The sequence below is a fragment of the Thamnophis elegans genome, chromosome 10 (genome assembly GCF_009769535.1).
Source record: "Thamnophis elegans isolate rThaEle1 chromosome 10, rThaEle1.pri, whole genome shotgun sequence".
In the NCBI taxonomy this organism is placed as follows: Eukaryota; Metazoa; Chordata; class Lepidosauria; order Squamata; family Colubridae; genus Thamnophis; species Thamnophis elegans.
In genome coordinates, this window is record NC_045550.1 from 49,949,480 (window position 1) to 49,969,222 (window position 19,743).

The window sequence follows — 19,743 nt, forward strand, 5'->3', positions numbered from 1 at the left end:
AGCAGCACTTTTCTTTAACTTCTCGTCAGAAAGAATATCCTCTACATGGATAACATAGCAACTGAAAAAAGAGTATTTGAGCATTTAGAACAGCACAGAAACAACTGAATTAGGTTGTCTTCATTGGAAATGGTTGAAAAAAGTTAGCACAAGTATTAAAATACTATAATATGAAATATCCTGCAAAAAACAAACCAAGTATTATATAGCATAGCTGCAGTTATAACTCTTAAGATCTTGCATTCGAAATCATCAAAGAAAAAAAATCCAGACATGCATCAGTCAAATGGAAGATAAAATAAATATATATGCTAAGATCAGATGCAGGCAAGCCAGAAGAGAAGAAACAAAAGAAGCCAAAGAAGAGGAAGACCAAAGAATATTTGATCAAGAAATGTCATCAAGATGGAAAGAAGATCAAGGAAGCCATAGCCAAAAATAAAAATAAAAACCAACAGATCATTAGGAGGTGAAGAAGCAAAGAAGAAGCTGACACAGTACAACCTGTAGTAATAGCAGAAAGTGGAGGAGAAAATGGCAAGGAAGTGTTGAAAGAAATGTCCTTCTGGGTTCAGTTCCAAGTGGGGAAAAAGACACTGGAAACATGGAGGCTGCTTGGAAAGATGGTTTTAATGGTGGACAGGACCACATGGTTTGAAGTCCTGGGGAAAAAGGTGATCACATGCTTCAAGATGTTGGGTGAAAAAGAAAAAGAGATGCTGAAAGTCCCTGATTTTATTCTCTCTCTGGACTTTGAGCTGGATCTTTTATTCCTATTGCTTGTCAGACTGCCAAGGGACCATGCAGGGGCAACTCTTTAGGCTGTGCTTTGAGTCCAAGTTTGGTTGCCCTGCTGGCTGATGTAATTTTCCCAGGTGCCTTGTGGTGAGTTTCTGTGGAAAATTAATCCTACCTTTGTCATGTAGAGTGGACTAGCTCAGGCTTTTTAATGGCCCATTGACAAAGGTGGGGGCAATTAAGGGTGAGTCTGTTTCCTGCCTAAAAACATGTTTCTCCATTTCTTCTCCAGGGAAATATAATATTCTGCCTTTTCAATATTTTCCAGGATATTTCATTTTTCTAGGAGATGGGTGGGTTTTAACTTCCTTCAGAAGGTGATGACCAGGGGAAGATACTGCATGGTTTTGATTGAAATTTATGACTGTTCTACAGCAAGTCTTTCAACAAAAGAGGCAGTAGCAGGCAAGTATAGGCTAATTACCTGCTTTCCAACAATTTTCAAATTGCTCACTGGTGTGATAGCTGAAGCACTCCACCAGCATCTAGCTAAAAGCAAACACTTACCATCATAAATATCAGAGGAACAAAGAAAATAATCTCCTAATGGACAAGTTGTTTTCCAAAAAATATAAGAGAATGAAGTCCAATTTATTGAATGTAGCTTGGATTAATTACAAGAAGACATTTGACTCCGTGTCCATGACTGGATAATCAAGTGTCTAGAAAGACCAGGAGTCAGTGCAATGGAAAACACAGTTGCTGGTCAATGATGATGGACTGGGAGAGGTTAATGTCAAGAGACAAATCTTGCAAGGAGATTCATTATCATCCCTCCAGTTTATGATTGCATCAATTCTTCTAATTAACAATATTTTGTACAAGTCAGGCCATGGTTATCAAACATCAAAAGCATCTGACTACCCCATCTCCTTTATATATACAACCTGAAGCTTATGGAAAAAAGAGCATTTGAAATAGAATCACTGCTTAAACCTGTCCGTATATGAAGTCCATATTGAAATGAGATTTGGATTGGATAATTGCTATGTTTTTTTAACCGAAACATTTTTTAAAATAGTGTGCTTTGAAAGTAATTATAAAATGGTATTACAATAAAAAGAGCAATTTTGTTTATTTTTTTTAAACCTTTAAAAATACCATAACATAAATGCACTAAATGATCTCTCTCTCTCTCTCTCTCTCTCTCTCTCTCTCTCTCTCTCTCTCTCTCTCATCATCTATCAATCATCTATCATCTATTTCTCTATTACTCTAATCTAATCTAATCTCGCCAGTTTTTGTTTTTTTTTGTTTTCTTCCTTTCTGCCCATAGGATATTCATGAACCAAGAACCTGATAGGTAGCTAATTAGACATCCTGGCAACTATATAAGGGATTCCCTTAACTAAGTTGCCAATAATGCTTTTTCTTAAATTGCCATATAAGCAAATGTCTAACTATTGCAGGGTCTTAAGGGGATGCATGCATTTTAACAAACAGTAGAATCATTAAGAGTCATTATTTTGCTCAGATTAGCAACTTCTTGGGACTCTTTTACTTTTTTTGTAAAAAAAAAAGCCTATAGGGAGATTATTCATTTGGAGTTTGGACTTCACAGTAGCAAGAAAGAGGAATAAATATTTAATCGCATGGCAAGTTAATGAATGATTTGTTTGTGAATTCAAATAATGTAGTGTAGTTTTTCCTCCTGTCAGACATAGTAGGCAGTGCAAATGTTCTGAATTATTTAATACACAAGATCTGTATGTTCTTTCAATCTGTTGTTTTTAAAAAACTGAAGTCATAAAAGTAATTAATGTGACATCTTCTAAAACTTGCTATAATTTCAAGAAACTTGCAGGAAGTGTCTTAATTATTTTTGAAAGATCAATATGTCTGCAGTCTTTTTAAAAGGTAAGTTATGGTGAAAGATCTGCCTGCAGATTATTATTTTTTAAAGAAAAGTTACCAAGACTATCTCATCAAAAGTTCCCTATTTATTTTGAGGATGCATGAAGTATTATCAATCAAGACACATTCGGAATTTTCTAGGAAACATTTATTTTTCTTGGTGGAATTTTATTTAGTATAATTTGATGAGAAATGCATTAACATTTCTAGAAACTTTGGTTATAAGATCCAATGTAATTTGAAAAATATCACTTTTAAAGGCCTTATCAGCATTTTGGGGGGTGGATGGGGAGAATTATGTTTAAAGAGAAAAGTAAAGTCTTCAATTACATTTAGACTTTACAAGAGGTATTATGATTTAAGCAATTCAGTAGGAAACCTGCTTTACTTAAATTGTTGGCTTGTAGGGTTGCAACATAAATTTAGAATTTCTTGCCTTAGTAAGACACAATTTTATTAAGATGAACTTAAATGATACTAAAAATGGATTCTTGTCTATATTAGCGGTAAAAGTCTAAAACCTAATGCATCAACCACTGCAGTGGTGGGATTCAAATTTTTTTTTTTACTACCGGTACTGTGGGCATTGATTGGTGGATGTGGCATGGCTTGGTGGGCGTGGCTTGGTGGGAATGGCAGGGGAAGGATACTGTAAAATCTCCATTCCCTGCCCACTCCAGGAGAAGGTTCCTGCAAAATCCCGATTTCCTCCTGAACAGCTGGGACTTGAGAGGCAGAGATGGGGGCAGTGCCAGTGAGAGATGGTATTTACCAGTTCTCAGAACTAATCAAAATTTCCACTACTGGTTCTCCAGAACTGGTCAGAACCTGCTGAATACTACCTCTGAACCACTGAAGCTACAATATTTGAATATATGAGAAGAAACATACAAATCAAGGTTCCCCAAATGGCAGAAAACAGGTCTGAGTGAGACAACCTCTTAGTGATCAAGATGTAGCCCAAATGGAGACTTCTAATCTTTGGGCTACAGGCATCCTCAGGATCAATTGTGTGGCCCTTTGCCAACATCATGTTGTCAAAATGTGGTGGAAAATAAGTAGTTTTCATTACTATATGTGCACAGGAATGACTTGGAAAATTCTCACACAATGGCCTCACGTTGCATGGCTTTCTTTCTGTGGCAAAGAGGTGGTCTGCTTACTCTTGTGAAGAATTTGTCCTTAAAGCAGAACATTCATTGCAATGCAGTTCAAATGATATGGCCGGAAAATGGTATTTGGCATTGTAGAGCGCAATACAACTTCCTGTGCAGACATTTGAATGAAGAAGGAACCTGAAAGATATCAATGATCCATACTCTCAGCTGGCTGAGGTACTCTGGGAGTTGAAGTCCACAAGTCTTAAAGTTGTCAAGGTTGGAGACCCCTGATCTATAGGTCTCCACCTAGCGTGTTGTAGGGTTCCTCCCCTGCCTTCCATCTACCTGTAAAGCTTTGTGCTTCCTTGGCAATTTTGGCTTTGTCTGTCAGAGGTAACAAACAGCACCAATAGAAGAGAATGTATCTAACTCAGGGTTAAACTGGGGAATTCTTGGGGGGCCTCTGAGCTTGGTTGTTTGTTTGCAGACATTGATTACCAAACTAGGTAACATTATCTGTGCTAGTGAGTGTAGTGTTTGCTACCTGTTTATATATAGTAGCTGCCCTGCCAGTGTTGGTCTTTTCTTTATTTCCCTGAATAGGGTCTTGTTTTTTGGTTCACTCTTACAACTGTTGCAGTATTCCCGTGGTCACATGATCAACATTCAGATGCTTGGTGGTGACTTATATTCATGATGGTTGCAGTATCCCAGGGTCATGTGATCACCTTTTGTGACCTTCTGACAAAGTCAGCGGGGATGCCAGATTCACTTAACAACCATGTTAACTAACTTAGGTATGTCAGTGATTCATTTAACAACTGTGGTCAGAAAAGTCATAAAATGGGGCAAAATTCTTTTAACTCTATTGCTTAGCAACATAAATGTGGGGCTCAATGGTGGGCTCAAGTAGAGGACTACATACATATGCACAGTTTTGATGAACTACTACTGTACCTTAGCAAAGTTTACATGGATATCTTCAGTTTTAACTTGGGAATTAAAAAACCGGAAATGCAAATGAATTCTTTTGAAAAAGCATTATGTATATAGCATCAGTCCATGTACACCAGTAGAGTCAAACTCGATTTCATTGAGTGCCGCATCAGGGTTGTGTTTGATCTTGGAGGCTGGGGTGGGCATGACTGGGATTGGCATGGCTGGGATGGGTATGCTGGGTTGGGTGGGGACAACTCAACATCACTCATGTCGGGGGTGCCTTTGGTGGCTCAAGCGCTCTGCCAGCAAAAACAGGCTCCCGAGCTTCAATTTCAGCTGCAATGGCTTCCTGCAACCCTATGCTAGAGAAAACGGAGCCTAGGAGGGCCACTTCATTTTTCCTGGCAGAAGCACTTCAGGACGGTGCTTCGCTGTTTCCAGGGTGGCCCTATAGGACAGATCTAAGCACCCTGTGGGCCAGATAGAGCCCCTGGGCCTTGAGTTTGACATCCTGGATCAGTGGTGGGTTGCAGGCGGTATGCCCTGGAGCACCGGATACAATTCTGGTACGGTGCTCCGGAGGGCCCACCCACCCGCCCGAGCTCCTTACCTGTCTGTTAAGCGTTTGGCACTTACGCGTCCAACCATACCAATTGGAATGGGATCCAGAACCCACCACTGCCCTGGATGTACACTGTTCCTTTTAGTTATGAACAGTCCTTTAAATATTATCATGTTCTAATCAAGCTTGGCTACTTGATATAGTCAAATCTGGAATCAAATTATTTCTTCAGTACATTACTCTCAATGCAGGAAACTTACATGTTACACTAAGTTTGTTTTGCGGTGGCTAAGCTAACAAGCTTTCTTCAAAAGGTAGGATTTGTGTATGTGTGTGTCTGGGGTGGGGGAGGATGCTTTCTCTCAACTTAACTGTGAGGATAAATAAGGAACTATTGTGAATATGCCAGTTTGAACTGCTTAGAGAGGTGACAGAGTGTAATTATAAGGAATTCATAAATTTCTTCTATTTGGCTTGTCATTACTAAACCTTTCTGCCAAAACCAGACCTTTCCAGCAGAAAAGAAAGACAAACGATAATTATGCAATCACATTGTCTTGTAATGTGACTTGTAGCATATAATCAGGGAAGATTTGCTGCTCTAAATATCTATTAAAAAGAGTCCTGGGTACTTTCTGTTCCGGCAAGGTGTCCATGAGCTAAAGAACAGCAGCTTGTTTGCAGTGTGCTAAACTTGGAGACAGATACTTTTAGTAATAATACTATATTATCATTCTAGGATGATTATTGGAGGAAGAAACCAAACTAAATATATTGACTGACAAATGTTTTTAATTAGAAGTAGATAACAAATGGAGAGAGGAAGAGAGAGAGAGAGAGAATTCCAGCTCATTTCTATTCTTTAGTTCTCCTAAAAGGTAAATAGTACTTATTCTCAAAGTTTTAATTTTTTAATTAAAAAAAAACCTGATTCCTTCAGCTTTAATTTAGTGACAATACAATTTAGATATAATTAAATTGAAATGGTGAGTTAAAAAAAGTCATTTCTGGCTTTTGAACTGAAATTCAGTACCGGTGTGGTTTTTATTCAGTTTTCCATGCAATTAATTTATGCACCTTCCAACTGCTTAACAATAGCATATTCTTCTTCAATATATAGAAATATATGCTCTTAACCCAGGGGTTCCCAATCTTGCTGGCTCTGCGGACTGGCAGTGGTGACAGTAACGGCAGTGGTGGGAGAGAGGAGGGTTTTGCAGGCACGTGCCAACTTGCACAAATGCAACTTTGCACACATGCGCTTGCCTGTCACTTGCCCGGCCTGGCTCCCAATGGCTATGGCCCAGCATTGGGCTGTGGACCCAGAGTTGGCAACCCCTGTTCCAGAGATGGTATTCTATTTTCTTCACTACCGGTTCGGTAGCGGGAGCATGCACAGAAGGTTCTTGATGATGTCAATGTAGATGGGTGGAGCCTCGCACCGCTGCCACTACCGGTTACCCGAACTGGTGCAAACTGGCAACATACCATCTCTGCCCTGGTCTAACTCTTATAGTTATGATGATGATGGCAATGACAGTGTGTGAGGAAGGCATACTCACTGAAGATCAGTTGATATTCTAGCAAAGGGGATATGCAACTTTGGCAGTTTATGTTTCAACATAGAGAGCTAGTTATCCTTAATCCACAGTCTAGCTTCAAATATAAGATTAAGATTAAGATTTAGTTTATTTGTATGCCGCCCTTCTCCGGGAGGGACTCAGGGCGGTGAACAACTCAAAAGGGGAAAAGGGGATACAAACACAATACACGTAATTAAAATACACAAGAGTCATACAGCCATACAAGTCGAGAGGGGAGGGGAACTCATCAACCCCAGGCCTGCCGGCACATCCAGGTTTTGACGGCTTTCCGGAAGGCCTGGAGAGAGGTGAGGGTCCGAATCTCCGTGGGGAGTTCATTCCAAAAGGTCGGAGCTGCCACAGAGAAGGCCCTCCCCCGGGTGGTAGCCAGATGACATTGGCTGGTAGACGGAACCCGGAGGAGGCCGACCCTGTGCGATCTAACGGGTCTATGGTAGGTAATTGGCAGCAGGCGGTCTCTCAAGTACCCAGGTCCAATACCATGAAGGGCTTTATAAGTTACGACTAGCACTTTGAAGCGTATCCGTAATATATAATCACATCTCTTAAAGTAATAGAACACAATTATCAACTTTTTTTTTACTATGACCAAAATGGTAGCCCATGTAGTAATGCTCCATTGCCATGCCTGTGAAATCTTCTGATTAAGCCTTGGAGAATACAGTCCCTTGTGACTCAGTTTGTAGTTTGAATTATGCCGCTGCTACACCATCTTTGGTAAAGAACTAGTAGTTCTCATTCTATACTTCTCTAAGGTATATTTTATTTCCATCTGCCAAGTTTCAATTTTGAGGATATCTAGATTCACTGATGGTTTACGTTTATCAGTTTGCAGGCAAAAAAATTGTAGCACAGATGGGCAGCAATGAACAAAAGCTGCTAAGTGTCCATCATTCCCAGCTCAAAATTTCTGTGCTGATTGAAAATTGTGCAACTGGGAAAGACACATTCTTAAAAAAACATATAATAAGAAAAGTAGACATATAAATAAAAGACAACAAGTTTTCAGATTTCCAAGATCTGAATGGAAGAAATTATGAAATATGAAGATAGAGAAATGTGACTAAGATCAGTTTTAGACTGATTTTCACATCATTTGAAGGGTGAGGCAAAGGATATCTATCTATCTATCTATCTATCTATCTATCTATCTATCTATCTATCTATCTATCTATCTATCTATCATCTATCTATCCCATCCCATCCCATCCCATCCCATCCCATCCCATCCCATCCAATCCAATCCAATCCAATCCAATCCAATCCAATCCAATCCAATCCAATCCAATCCAATCCAATCAATTCTCCTGTTAAGGGATATAGGAAATCTTAATGTGCAAACTGTTCCTGATAGAATGCTGTGCATAAAAAAAATCTATTTATTTTTATTAGTGTTCAATCAATTTGTCAACATAGAATTTTTTTTAATGTTGGTTTCAAAGTAAATCTTAATACCTTTACATTGGTTTAGTTGCAAGATTTGCAAATTATGTATATGGGGTCCTGTTCATTTTTGTCCAGTTACCGCTGCATATATTTTCAACTTCCGCAATTCTTCTTTTCCATCAAGTACCAAGAAGAAAATAAGAGAACTTATTTAAGACTGAAAATTATGGATAGCTAAGCAGACTGCAGAGGATGAAAACATCTGGAACAAAAAAGATCACCAGCAGTAACACTGACTACCACTTCCAACAATAGGATAAATTCAATACCACCAACAGAACTTCAAAGGAAATTTTTAAGTACACTGAGACTATAATAAAAACAGAAAACTTTCTTCCTATGGGAAGAAAACTTCTGAAAAACTGCAAGGCAGATTTTATCACAGCATAACTCAACAAAATTGTTGTTCATTTATTCTGCTCCTTCTTTCACATGTTGCTTTATGACCCTCTGTTTTTATAATACAATGAGGGACACTCTATTGGGAGACAAGGTTCATATTTTTCATGTTTACTTACAACTTCTTCCTCTCTGTCAGGGTTGTCATTGTAAGAATCTGCAAACTTTTAACTCTAGTGCAGTTCTCCCACAGATTGCCAATACTTGTCAATCTACTTTCTGTTCTACGCATAGAATGTTCTGTCTTGTGTAGAAAGAATATTTATAATGAAATCAAAAACTTGGAAAACATAACTGATCTATTTTTTTGGACTTATTTATTTGTTAAATTTGGAAGGCTGCTCAATTTCACACCATTTCTGGACAGCATGCATGATTAAAAACAGATTATTAACCTGAATAATTTTTGTGATTTATCAGCAGGTAGAATAAATCAGGACAAAATGTGAAAACTTTCCATGGATCTATCCCGTGTAAGTTTAGTTTAAAGTGTTCTAGCAACAGCATATACTCAGGATGTTAGCTGAACCTAACTACAAAATATATAGTGAAATCTTTCTTGTTTTCCCATCCTTTTCTCAGTTCCAACTGTAATCTTAGACTTTTCTGATAGCTCCTGTATTATAGAAAGCAACGAAGTATCTGAGTTAATAATGAATGCCTTGAACTATAATGATTTGAAGCTCACAACTTGAGTTATGCATAAAAACCCACTTAGAGGACTTTGGATCAAGGTGTTAAAAAGTATGGGAGACAAAATAAGCCAGAAGCTTTCTATTGGAAAAGAACAGATCAAATAGCAGAAGACAATAAAAAAAAACTCTGGGTAAATTTCTGTCTGAACAGTAGAAGAATGCTACACTTACATTGTAGAAAACTTACTTTAAATTTTATATAGATTGCCACTATCTGTGATGAGGTCAGCACCACACTGTGGGTTAAAAAGTATTTAATTTTAATTTTGTAATGTCAAGTCTTTGTGAGATACAGGTTGTCCTGAATGTTCTGGTGTTTATCCTGTTAATCAGAAAATAATAGCAAGGTTTTGTTCCCTGTGTGTGTACAAAATTGTCTGTACAGACTTTGAAAGTGCAGGACTTTGAAGCTATGACATAGTATAATGGTAGTGATGGGGATTACTATCTATTGCAATATTAGAAAATGTGTAACCTTTTAACTTCATGGGTCCTGGCATTTATAAGCAAATATAATGAATACTTCTAAACTACCTTGATATACTTTAGGGCAGTGGTTCTCAACCTTTCCAATGCCACGACCCTTTAATACAGTTCCTCATGTTGTGGTGACCCCCCCAACCATAAAATTGGTGTCTCGGTCCTAAGACCATTGAAAATATGTGTTTTCCAATGGTCTTAGGTGACCCCTGTGAAAGGGTCATTCGACCCCCAAAGGGGTCCCGACCCACAGGTTGAGTACCACTGCTTTGGGGTTATGATATACAGTAGAAGTGAATAATATATATGGCCAATGGTGCAGGATGATGGGAGCTGGAATATAGAAACATCTGAGAACCAGATATTGGCCATCTCTGATTCAAAGTTTCTCTTTGTATGAAATGCTTTGAAATTAGTTGTAGACACACTATGCTTTGGTTTAATAAGGCATATTGAAGAAAGTAATATAACATATTTGCAACTGTATAATGAATTTTCTGCTACTTAGGCAGAAAAATGACAAATGTATTTACTAATTTATATTCTTTGTGACTCTTGTGATGAAAAACTACACACACACACAAACACACCTTTGAACTTTAAAAAGTTTACTGTTTGAAGCTATCAAAATGCAAAAGAGAATGCCTAAATGGAATGAATCATTGTTTTTTACAATGGGCAAGCTCTAAAATGGATTTTACCCTTAAACCATTGAAGGGAAAGAAAATGAGACTTTTGAGATAGTAATATTCCAAAAACATGTTAATAAATTATCTTCGCATTATGTTTCATTTTTCCTCAAAGTAGTAAGTAAATTTTGTAATTGTGAGATTATTAACGTTTTCTCCTGTATCAAATTAAAGCTACATATTAGTGTTGAGCTTTGTTTTAATTACCATTTTTCCTGCCACAATATAGTTTTTGAAATAATAATTTCAAATCAGGGTTATATAAGAGGGTTTATATCTATTTGTCAGAGAAACTCCGGTCATACCTAATAGACAGCTTTCCAGGGTGGTTTGAAGATGGTTCAGTGAAAATCAAAACTGATGAGCATGGCAAAATGAAGAGACAAGGGCAGGATATGGGATGACCAACAAGTGCCCCAGAAAGTTGCTCCTTGCAAGGAGATCATAAAACAGTGATCTTTGGTAGATTAGTGATCTAGGAGATGAGGGAATATCTTGATCAAACTGCACTAAGTGCTTTTGAAAAGTTGGGTATTTGCTTTGCTTATCTGTTTGGAAACTGCTTGTTAACTGTTTTTCTGCTATTAAGAATCTTTGGATTGACAACCTTTATTGCATCAGATAACTCACCTTCAATTCTTAGGTAAAGAAGTTTTAAGTAAAAGCTTAAAAACTTGAAAAAATGTTTGTTTGGAATAAATAGCAAAAGTTACAAAGAGATAAAAGCTTTAGATAAAGTTGAAATAAGATTTTGGAATTAATGATAAGGAATCTTTCCCATAATAAAATGCTCTTTGGATTTTTTTAAATAAAAAAATAATGAGACTTTAAAAATTGGACATTAGAGAATACTAGTGAATTGAAGATTACAATTAAGGAAGAATACTCAAATCCGACAATTACAGAATGATGCAAAATATTTGACTAAAATTGTTAATAATTGTAATGAAGGTGAGGGGCTTTTTATCTTTTTCCTTTTTCTTTCTTTTTTCACTTTCTGCTTTTTAAAAAATACTTTTCTGTTTGTATTAGTTTTTACTGTTATAATTATAATTCTGAGTAAATTTACCGTATGGGAACATGCTGTTGGGTAGAAATAGAAACTTTAAATTTTCCCGGATTCCATTCTATTAAAGGGAATGGTTATCTATATAAATTACAACCTTGCCTGAACTCTCACTCTTCTAGTCTCTTGTTTTAGTGTATCAGAGGGAAGTATCTCCTTATTCTGAGGTAATATTTGGTGCAGCTGGATTCTGCAAATAGAAGAGAGAAGTGTCATTCTATTCTTTGCCTTGGGCAGCAAAAGCTCTATTATATATTTTCAGGAGTGAGTAGAACCTGCAATTGGTAGAAAGAAAGTTTCCAGGGACTGTGCTCACAGAATAAGTTCACAGTATAAGCTAGCAGGAAATTGGCAGTGGATTCAATGGGATGTAGATACTAAGAAGAAAGGACAATTGCTGGACAAGTGTGTCCTGAGGATTTCTCTGCACTGATGTGAGTAATTAAAAAGAAACTTTCTTAAATAACAGCATATTGCTAAAGAAGTGCATTCCAAGAAGTGCTTTGCAAGATTGGTTGGTTATAATATATCTTTATTTCAGCAAAGCATTTTACAAAATATACCATGATAGCCCAATTAATACATTTATTAAGTGTAAAGGTAAAGGTTCCCCCAGTGGTGGGTTTCAAATCTTTTTAGAACCTATTCTGTGGGTGTGGCCTATTTTGTGGACGTGGCTTGGCAGTCATGTGACCGGGCAGGTATGGCCAACTTGACATCACTCATGCATGCTTAGTCGCATGACCACCACCCCCAAGCCATGTGACAAATGTTTTTGGAACTCCTATGAAAGGGAGGGGGAAGAGAGGGGAAAACCTCCCAAAAATAGACAACTGGAGGATTAAGGGCCGAAATTAGGGAGATTGGAGAAGGCAGGACAGAGGGGAATCCAGTAGAAAGCTATCACACGCTTGGGAAAGAACTTTGGGAGATCGGAGGAGGCAAGACAGAGGGGGATCTAGTAGAAAGCTATCACACTCTGGAGAAAGAACTTTGGGAGATCAGAGGAGGCAAGACAGAGAGAAATCCAGTAGAAAGCTATCACACTTTGGGGAAAGAACTTTGGGAGATTGGTGGAGGCAAGACAGAGGGGAATCCAGTAGAAAGCTATCACACGCTGGGGAAAGAACTTTGGGAGATCGGAGGAGGCAAGACAGAGGGGGATCCAGTAGAAAGCTATCACACTCTGGGGAAAGAACTTTGGGAGATCGGAGGAGGCAAGACAGAGGAGAATCCAGTAGAAAGCTATCACACGTTGGGAAAAGAACTTTGGGAGATCGGAGGAGGCAAGACAGAGGGGAATCCAGTGGGAAGCTATCACACGCTGGGGAAAGAACTTTGGGAGATCGGAGGAGGCAAGACAGAGGGGAATCCAGGAAAAAACTCCTGAGGTTGCCTCTGCTGTCTGGTGGATTGTGCCACTGGTCCTCTCCATGCTTGTCCGTTCACCACCTCCACTCCCAGGTATGGGACTTGACACCGAATTGGGCTAGGATAGTGCGGACTGGCGGGGGAGCAAGCGATGGAGCAGCTTCTGGACGGGTGTGGGTGAGCGAGGAGCGACAGGACAGGGCCGGGGCATGCGTTCCGGAAGTTACTTCCGGGTCCATTTCACCGTTCTCCCGATCTGGTGTGAACCAGCAGAAACCCACCACTGGGTTCCCCTCGCACATATGTGCTCTAGGGGGTGGTTCTCATCTCCATTTCAAAGCCGAAGAGCCAGCACTGTCCGAAGACATCTCTGTGGTCATGTGGCTAGCATGACTAAATGCCAAAGGCGTGCAGAATGTTGTTCTCTTCCCACCAAAGGTGGTTCCTATTTTTCTACTTGCATTTTATACATGCATTCGAACTGCTAGGTGTAAAGTACCCTAACGATGCCCTCTTCATAATAAGCGACCCAATATTGTAATACAAAAAGCAGTGATTTATTAGTAGCTTCATTAGGCATTCTTCATTAGGCATTCCTTATTCGCAGCCATCTTTTTTGCTTTCTTCATCTGCTTTTGAACTTTGCCCGTGTTTCTGTCCTCCCTTCAGCCTGTCATAAATCATTTTATCCAATAGCTTCATTCATTTCAACCCAGCTACTGTAATCTGAGATTTGGCCCTGGTGCCGCTCTGCATGGAATGTCAACACAGAGAGTTGACACTAGGTTGGCAGAAGCTGAGACAAGTAATGGGACCTCACTCTGTTACGCAGTGCTAGGGATTTGAACCGCCGAGCTGATTAAACTCAGCTTCTTAGCCACTGAACCACAGTGTTAAGCAGATAATTAAGCAGATAATATGTAGCTGGCTCAAAATCAGGGGTCTAAGAGGCTCATCTGTGGTTCCTCATTAAACTGAAAGTATACATTGAATTGCTTACCAGAAACCTCAGTCTTCAACAGTTTCATTAAGGGATGAAGAGTACAGGGAACATGTACTAGATTCGCAGATGACACCAAACTGGGTAAAATAATTAATATTCTAAATGAACAAAACATATTTCAAAATTATATTTTTATGCTAATAGACAAAATGTGAAGTTTTTCAGCCAGGAAATGGAAACCTAATGTACAGTTACAGGATGGCTAGGAATATTAAACGTGTAAAGGATATTGGAATTGTCTGAGATCACAATTTAAATTTTAGTTAGCAGTATGTAATGGCTATTATGAAAATTAATGCATCTTTAGGCTCTATCAATACAAGTGTAATTTCCAAAACATCAGAAATAAGTTTCAGCATATTCTTCACTTGTCAACTTGAGAATTATGTTCCAGTCTGGGCACCATATATTTTTTAGAATATTCAGACATATTTAATAATATATTTAAACAAGATGGAGATGAACAAAGATTGATCAGAGGAGTGGAAATATAACATTATAGGGAGAGATTGGGAGAATTAATAGTGTTTAGCTTTTAAGATGACTAAAGGGAGATTTTGCAGCAATATTTGAGAACCTGTTATCTAAGAAAATTACATGCATACCTGGTCAGAGCAAGGTACATAAGGTATATACCAGCTAAGTATGGGAAAGCCTCCTTATTGGTAAAAAAAACCCCACTGTTTCTTAAAAAGAGAAACAAAACAAAATAATTCAAGCTACTTTAGGAAAAATGAAAAATGGTCCCAGTATGGATTAAAAGCTTTTCTTCTCAAATAAATCATTCAGCTTCCCAAATGAATCATCTACTTCAACAACTCCATTCAAGGCTAATTGGAAGTTTGTGGTAAGGCTGGTCCAATGGTGTTAACAGGAAACAGTAGTTTTTGGTGACAATGATTGATGGTTAGCAGAGAATGAATGGCCCTCCCCTTTTCTTCTTCTTCTTCTTTCCCCATGTTTTTTCCATTCCCAAATGGAAGTGGATAGATGGGCTTTCTACTGAAAAAGACAATATCATTAGTACAGCTCTGAGGAAATAGCAATAGCAATAGCAGTTAGACTTATATACCACTTCATAGGGCTTTCAGCCCTCTCTAAGTGGTTTACAGAGTCAGCATATTGCCCACAACAACAATCCGGGTCCCCATTTTACCCACCTCGTAAGGATGGAAGGCTGAGTCAACCCTGAGCCGGTGAGATTTGAACACCTGAATTGCAGAACTGCAGTCAGCTGAAGTAGCCTGCAGTGCTGCATTTAATCACTGCGCCACCTTGGTGCAGTCTGAGCCATGATAGTTCCCCATAGAATCTGGCAGAAGGGCTGATTACTGGCATTGTGAGAATGGTAGGTCCCAAAATCTTATTAAAGTAGTGATGGAAAAGGCACTTTAGAGTCACAGTGTCAAGCAGTAATGGGGTCCTATCATTTATTATGAAATGTGATCTTGATCAATGACTAGGAGAAGGAGAATACATGAATACCACATATATACTATACCTGTGATATAATAGTCCCTTGGGTTCAAAGAAGACAAGTCATTGTGCATTTCATCTGTGAACAAAGATGGCTCTGCATTTCCACTGCAAGTTCAAAATCTAGCACAATGCCTTTGCCAGTAAAGATGTCAATTCTATTCAATGAACTTCTTCTGACTTACTTCATGGCAAATATCATGTCTGTGGTACTCTTTTCTGGCTAAAAGCCACACTGCACCTTTGAGAGGTTTCTTTCTGAGATTGGGTCAAGTCTGTTCTGGAGAATGCAGAAAATGATCTTGCCTGGGATGGGTAGCAGTGAGATATCCCTGTATTTCTGCAGTCTGGCTTTCCTTGTTTTTATAGAGAACCACAATGAGGACATCACATAAGTCATTGGGCATCTCCTCTGTGGACCAAAAAGCTTCCAATACGTGTTGAGAAATGCCTGCAAGATGTTTGGGTCTGGTGCTTTGCAGACCTCAGCAGGAATGTCATCCCGTTCTTTATTTTAGCTCATTTTCAAGATTGCTTTCTTGATCTTATTAGTCTCCCTATAGAGAGAGGTCTAGAACTTCTAAGACTGTTGTAAGACATCTTGATGATCAACTGTGGATGGTCTAATGCCGTGATGGCGAAACTATGGCACATGTGCTGGAAGTGGCATGCAGAGCTAGTTCTTCAGGCATGCCAGCCATTGCCCATTGCTCATTTGGATTCCAGCGCATACGTGCATGCTGGCCAGCTGGACTTGGCATGCACATGCATGCCAGAAACTGGAATACCAGATAACCGGCACACATGTGCATGCTGGAAACTGGAAGCTCAGCTCTTTCAGTTTCGGTCGCTCCCCTGCATGCATGGTGGGGAGCTGCTTTTCCAGTTTCCGGCACTCTCCCCTGTGCGCACTCGGTGCCAAAAAGGTTTGCCAACACTGGTCTAATGAGTATGTTGGAAAAGTTGAAAAAGTATTCAGCCCAGTAGTTTTTCAGTTCTTTCTCATCTTTGCTAAGGCTTGACCCATCAGATGACAGTTAAGAGGAAGTGTCCTGATTTAGAAGGATTATAAACAGTCTTTATGATGCTGAAGAACTCTCTGGTGGCACGCATGTCTGCATAGTGTCCCAACTGATGAGCCTTCCTCTGCCACCACTCATCCTGCATTTATCACAGTTCTGTCCATACTTTGGACTGCAGGAGCTTAAACTTATCTTTCTTTGAGGCAGATGATGGATTGTCCTGCCAGCTCATCTTTACAGTGGCTTAATTCATGTTCATGCTAAGAATGGTTTTCTGTTTTTATGAACACATGAGAGGCTCCCCAGCTGCATAATTTCTCTGACATTTTTCTCCATTAATAAACTTTTCTTATGAATGTGCATAATATAAAGTCTTGTATGCCTCCTTAGTGAGCATTCTTGCTCTTCTGTGCATGGGCCCGGAGAAAAATGATTAGCAATGAGCAAATCCCTCGGTTTAATTTGAAAGTAGGTCACCAATTTCTATATGAATATGGTGATAGCTAGCGAAAGAGTTTTGCATCAGTTCACTAAAACTGGCTGTATATCATGTTTTCCAAATTGTTCATCTGGTCTTGAGTTTTGAAATTGCTACTCAGGCGAGCCCAGCAAATGCCAGAAAGAGGTATTGCAAGGCTTCAATCATGATGGGTCAGATTGCAAGTTGAGTCTCGAGGGACCATCCGTCTCAGAATATGTTTGACAATGTCTCGGGAGCTACAAGTTTTGTGCAAAGAATTTATATACTGTGGTCCTTGTTAGCATTCCGATGGCCTATATTTTTTTTTATCATTTCCATTTATAGTGAGGTTAAGAAAAATGAGCCTGAAAAGTAATCATGAAACCTGGATTAAATGCAAATTAGAATACTTCATACAATAACATTTCAGGAGTTATTAGAAAATAGCAGGGGGTTGGGTAGGACTTAAAGATTAGCAGATCTGCCTTAATGCATGAAGTTTTTTTTTAAAGCCTTTTTCTATCTCATTCCTTCTGTGCTTTAACTTCTATGAATAGAAATTCTTTCAGCTACTTTAAAGTGTTTGATAGAGTGTTATGGCAGGAATAGGCCAATATTAAGTATATGGATCCTGTACATAAAATGCTTTTTAGAGGGCAAAGATCCTGATAGGTGAATGCCATGTGAAGAAAGTTGTGTCACATAGGGATAAGTTGAGGACATGTACGTTCTCAACTTACAACCATAATTGAGCTCAGAGCTACAGTTGTAAGTTGTACCACTTGTTAAGTGGGTGCTCGTATAATTGCCTCAACTTTGCAGCACTCATTAAGTAAACACAGTGCAGTAGTAAAGCAAATGTTGTGGTCATAAAGCAAGCCCCTTTCCCACAATGGGCATGTGCACACTCACATTTGCAAACTGGTAGCAAAGATAAGTTGATTTCATCCCTGCATAAATGTGATCACATTACAAAGGGGGGGGGGGGCATGCCACTGGAACTTTGAATCTAGGTTGTATCTTTTGGGGAGGTCTAAGTGACTGGTTGTAAATCAGGGACTACTTGTATATTGGATTCATCAGGATTTTTGTGTGTGTTTGGTTTTGTAGCATTTATCCTGTTTTAGAGTTTACAGAATAGTTCAACCTAATGCAAAGCTGAAGGGCTGATTGTTATAAATATCAGAGTATGTTCTTTAGTTTCTTGTTTCTGCCAAAGAGATTTCTGGTTTAGAAGAAAGTTTTGGGAATGGCAAATTCACTGCTTTCTTTTTATATTGATTCAACAAATCCACGTTGGACTTTAGATGCTGGCCATAACCTCTTTCAGAATACTTTGCATGGGATTGCCATCTTTGTGCAGCTTAAATTCAGGTGACCATAAGAAAATTTTCAAACCTTTTTATTTTCTGCCCTCTGTCCGTTATCCAGATTTCTACAGATTATGAATTATAATCTTAATTTTGTATAAAGACTTAGAATGCATTATAGGACATATGCCTTTTAGAAAAATATTTTCACCTTGCTGATCTTGTATAGGGTGGAAGCTAATGAAGGTTGTCAAGGAAATACCAATGTTGCAGGTTAGGGGGCAGAGGAGTCCTGTAAATAGGCAATGGCAGACCACTTCAATGTTGGTGTGAAGAAAACTGCACCAGTGTGTTATAAAATTGCCTTGAGATCAGCTGGAGTTGAGCGTAGAACATAAAGTTGGAAGGGACCTCAGAAGTCTTCTAGCCCAGCCCCTATTTGTATCAAGGTAGGAGACTCAACACCCTGGTCAAATAGTTGTCAAGTCTACTTTTGATAATCCCCAGTGATGGAGCAGCCATAACTCCAGGAGGCAGGCTATTCCACTGATTAATTATTCTCACTGTCAGAACATTTCTCCTTACTTCAATATCTCTTTAACAAGCTTCCCCCCATTATTTCTAGTTCTGCTTTGGGGAATATATCAGTCCCTGTGACAGCCCCTCAAATAGTGGAAAACAGTTATGATGTCCCACCAATCCTTCTCTTTAATAGTCTACATGTATCTTGCTCTCTCAAATGCTCATCATATGATTTAGCATCTAGATTCTTAATCATCCTTGTTGCTCTTTTCTGCACACTTTCTAGGTTCTTAAAAAATTTTTTGTATTGTGGTGACTAAAACTGCACATACTGTCAGCTAATGAACCCAACCAATCCAGAACTCTGAGACTTTCAGCTTTCTAAAAAAACTTTTTTATTGAGTACATCAATTTGGCACAAATGAAAATGAAACCAGCTCCCACTGTTTCAGCATAATTAAAGAATAGATTATTCCCTCCCACATGGTCACAGATCACATTGTCCAATTAGGTGTTCTGGCATCTCTTTGGCAACTCCCCAAAGTCTCTGGCTAGCACCTGTGGAGATGACCTTGGTTCCCATGGGATGATCTGTTGTTGTCTAGTCTGACATTCCAGACTTCTCCCCTCCTGCAAACAGAACTGGGAAGATGGTTGTGGCAGGCTTGATCCATTTCAAAGTTGACATATATAGTATTTCAAGCATGGCCTCAGTAGTACAATATAAACTGGTGTATCACTTTATATAACTCATGACCTTGATATTATCCTACTGTTAATGCATCCCGGAACTGGATTGGCTTTTTTGGTAGCTACATCACACTGATGGCTCATACTTAAGCAGTGGTCCATTAATATATTTGGATCTCTCTCATAGTTATTTCTGTTGAGCCAGATGCCACCAATTCTGTACCTATGCATTTGATTTTTCCTGCCTAGGGGCAGGA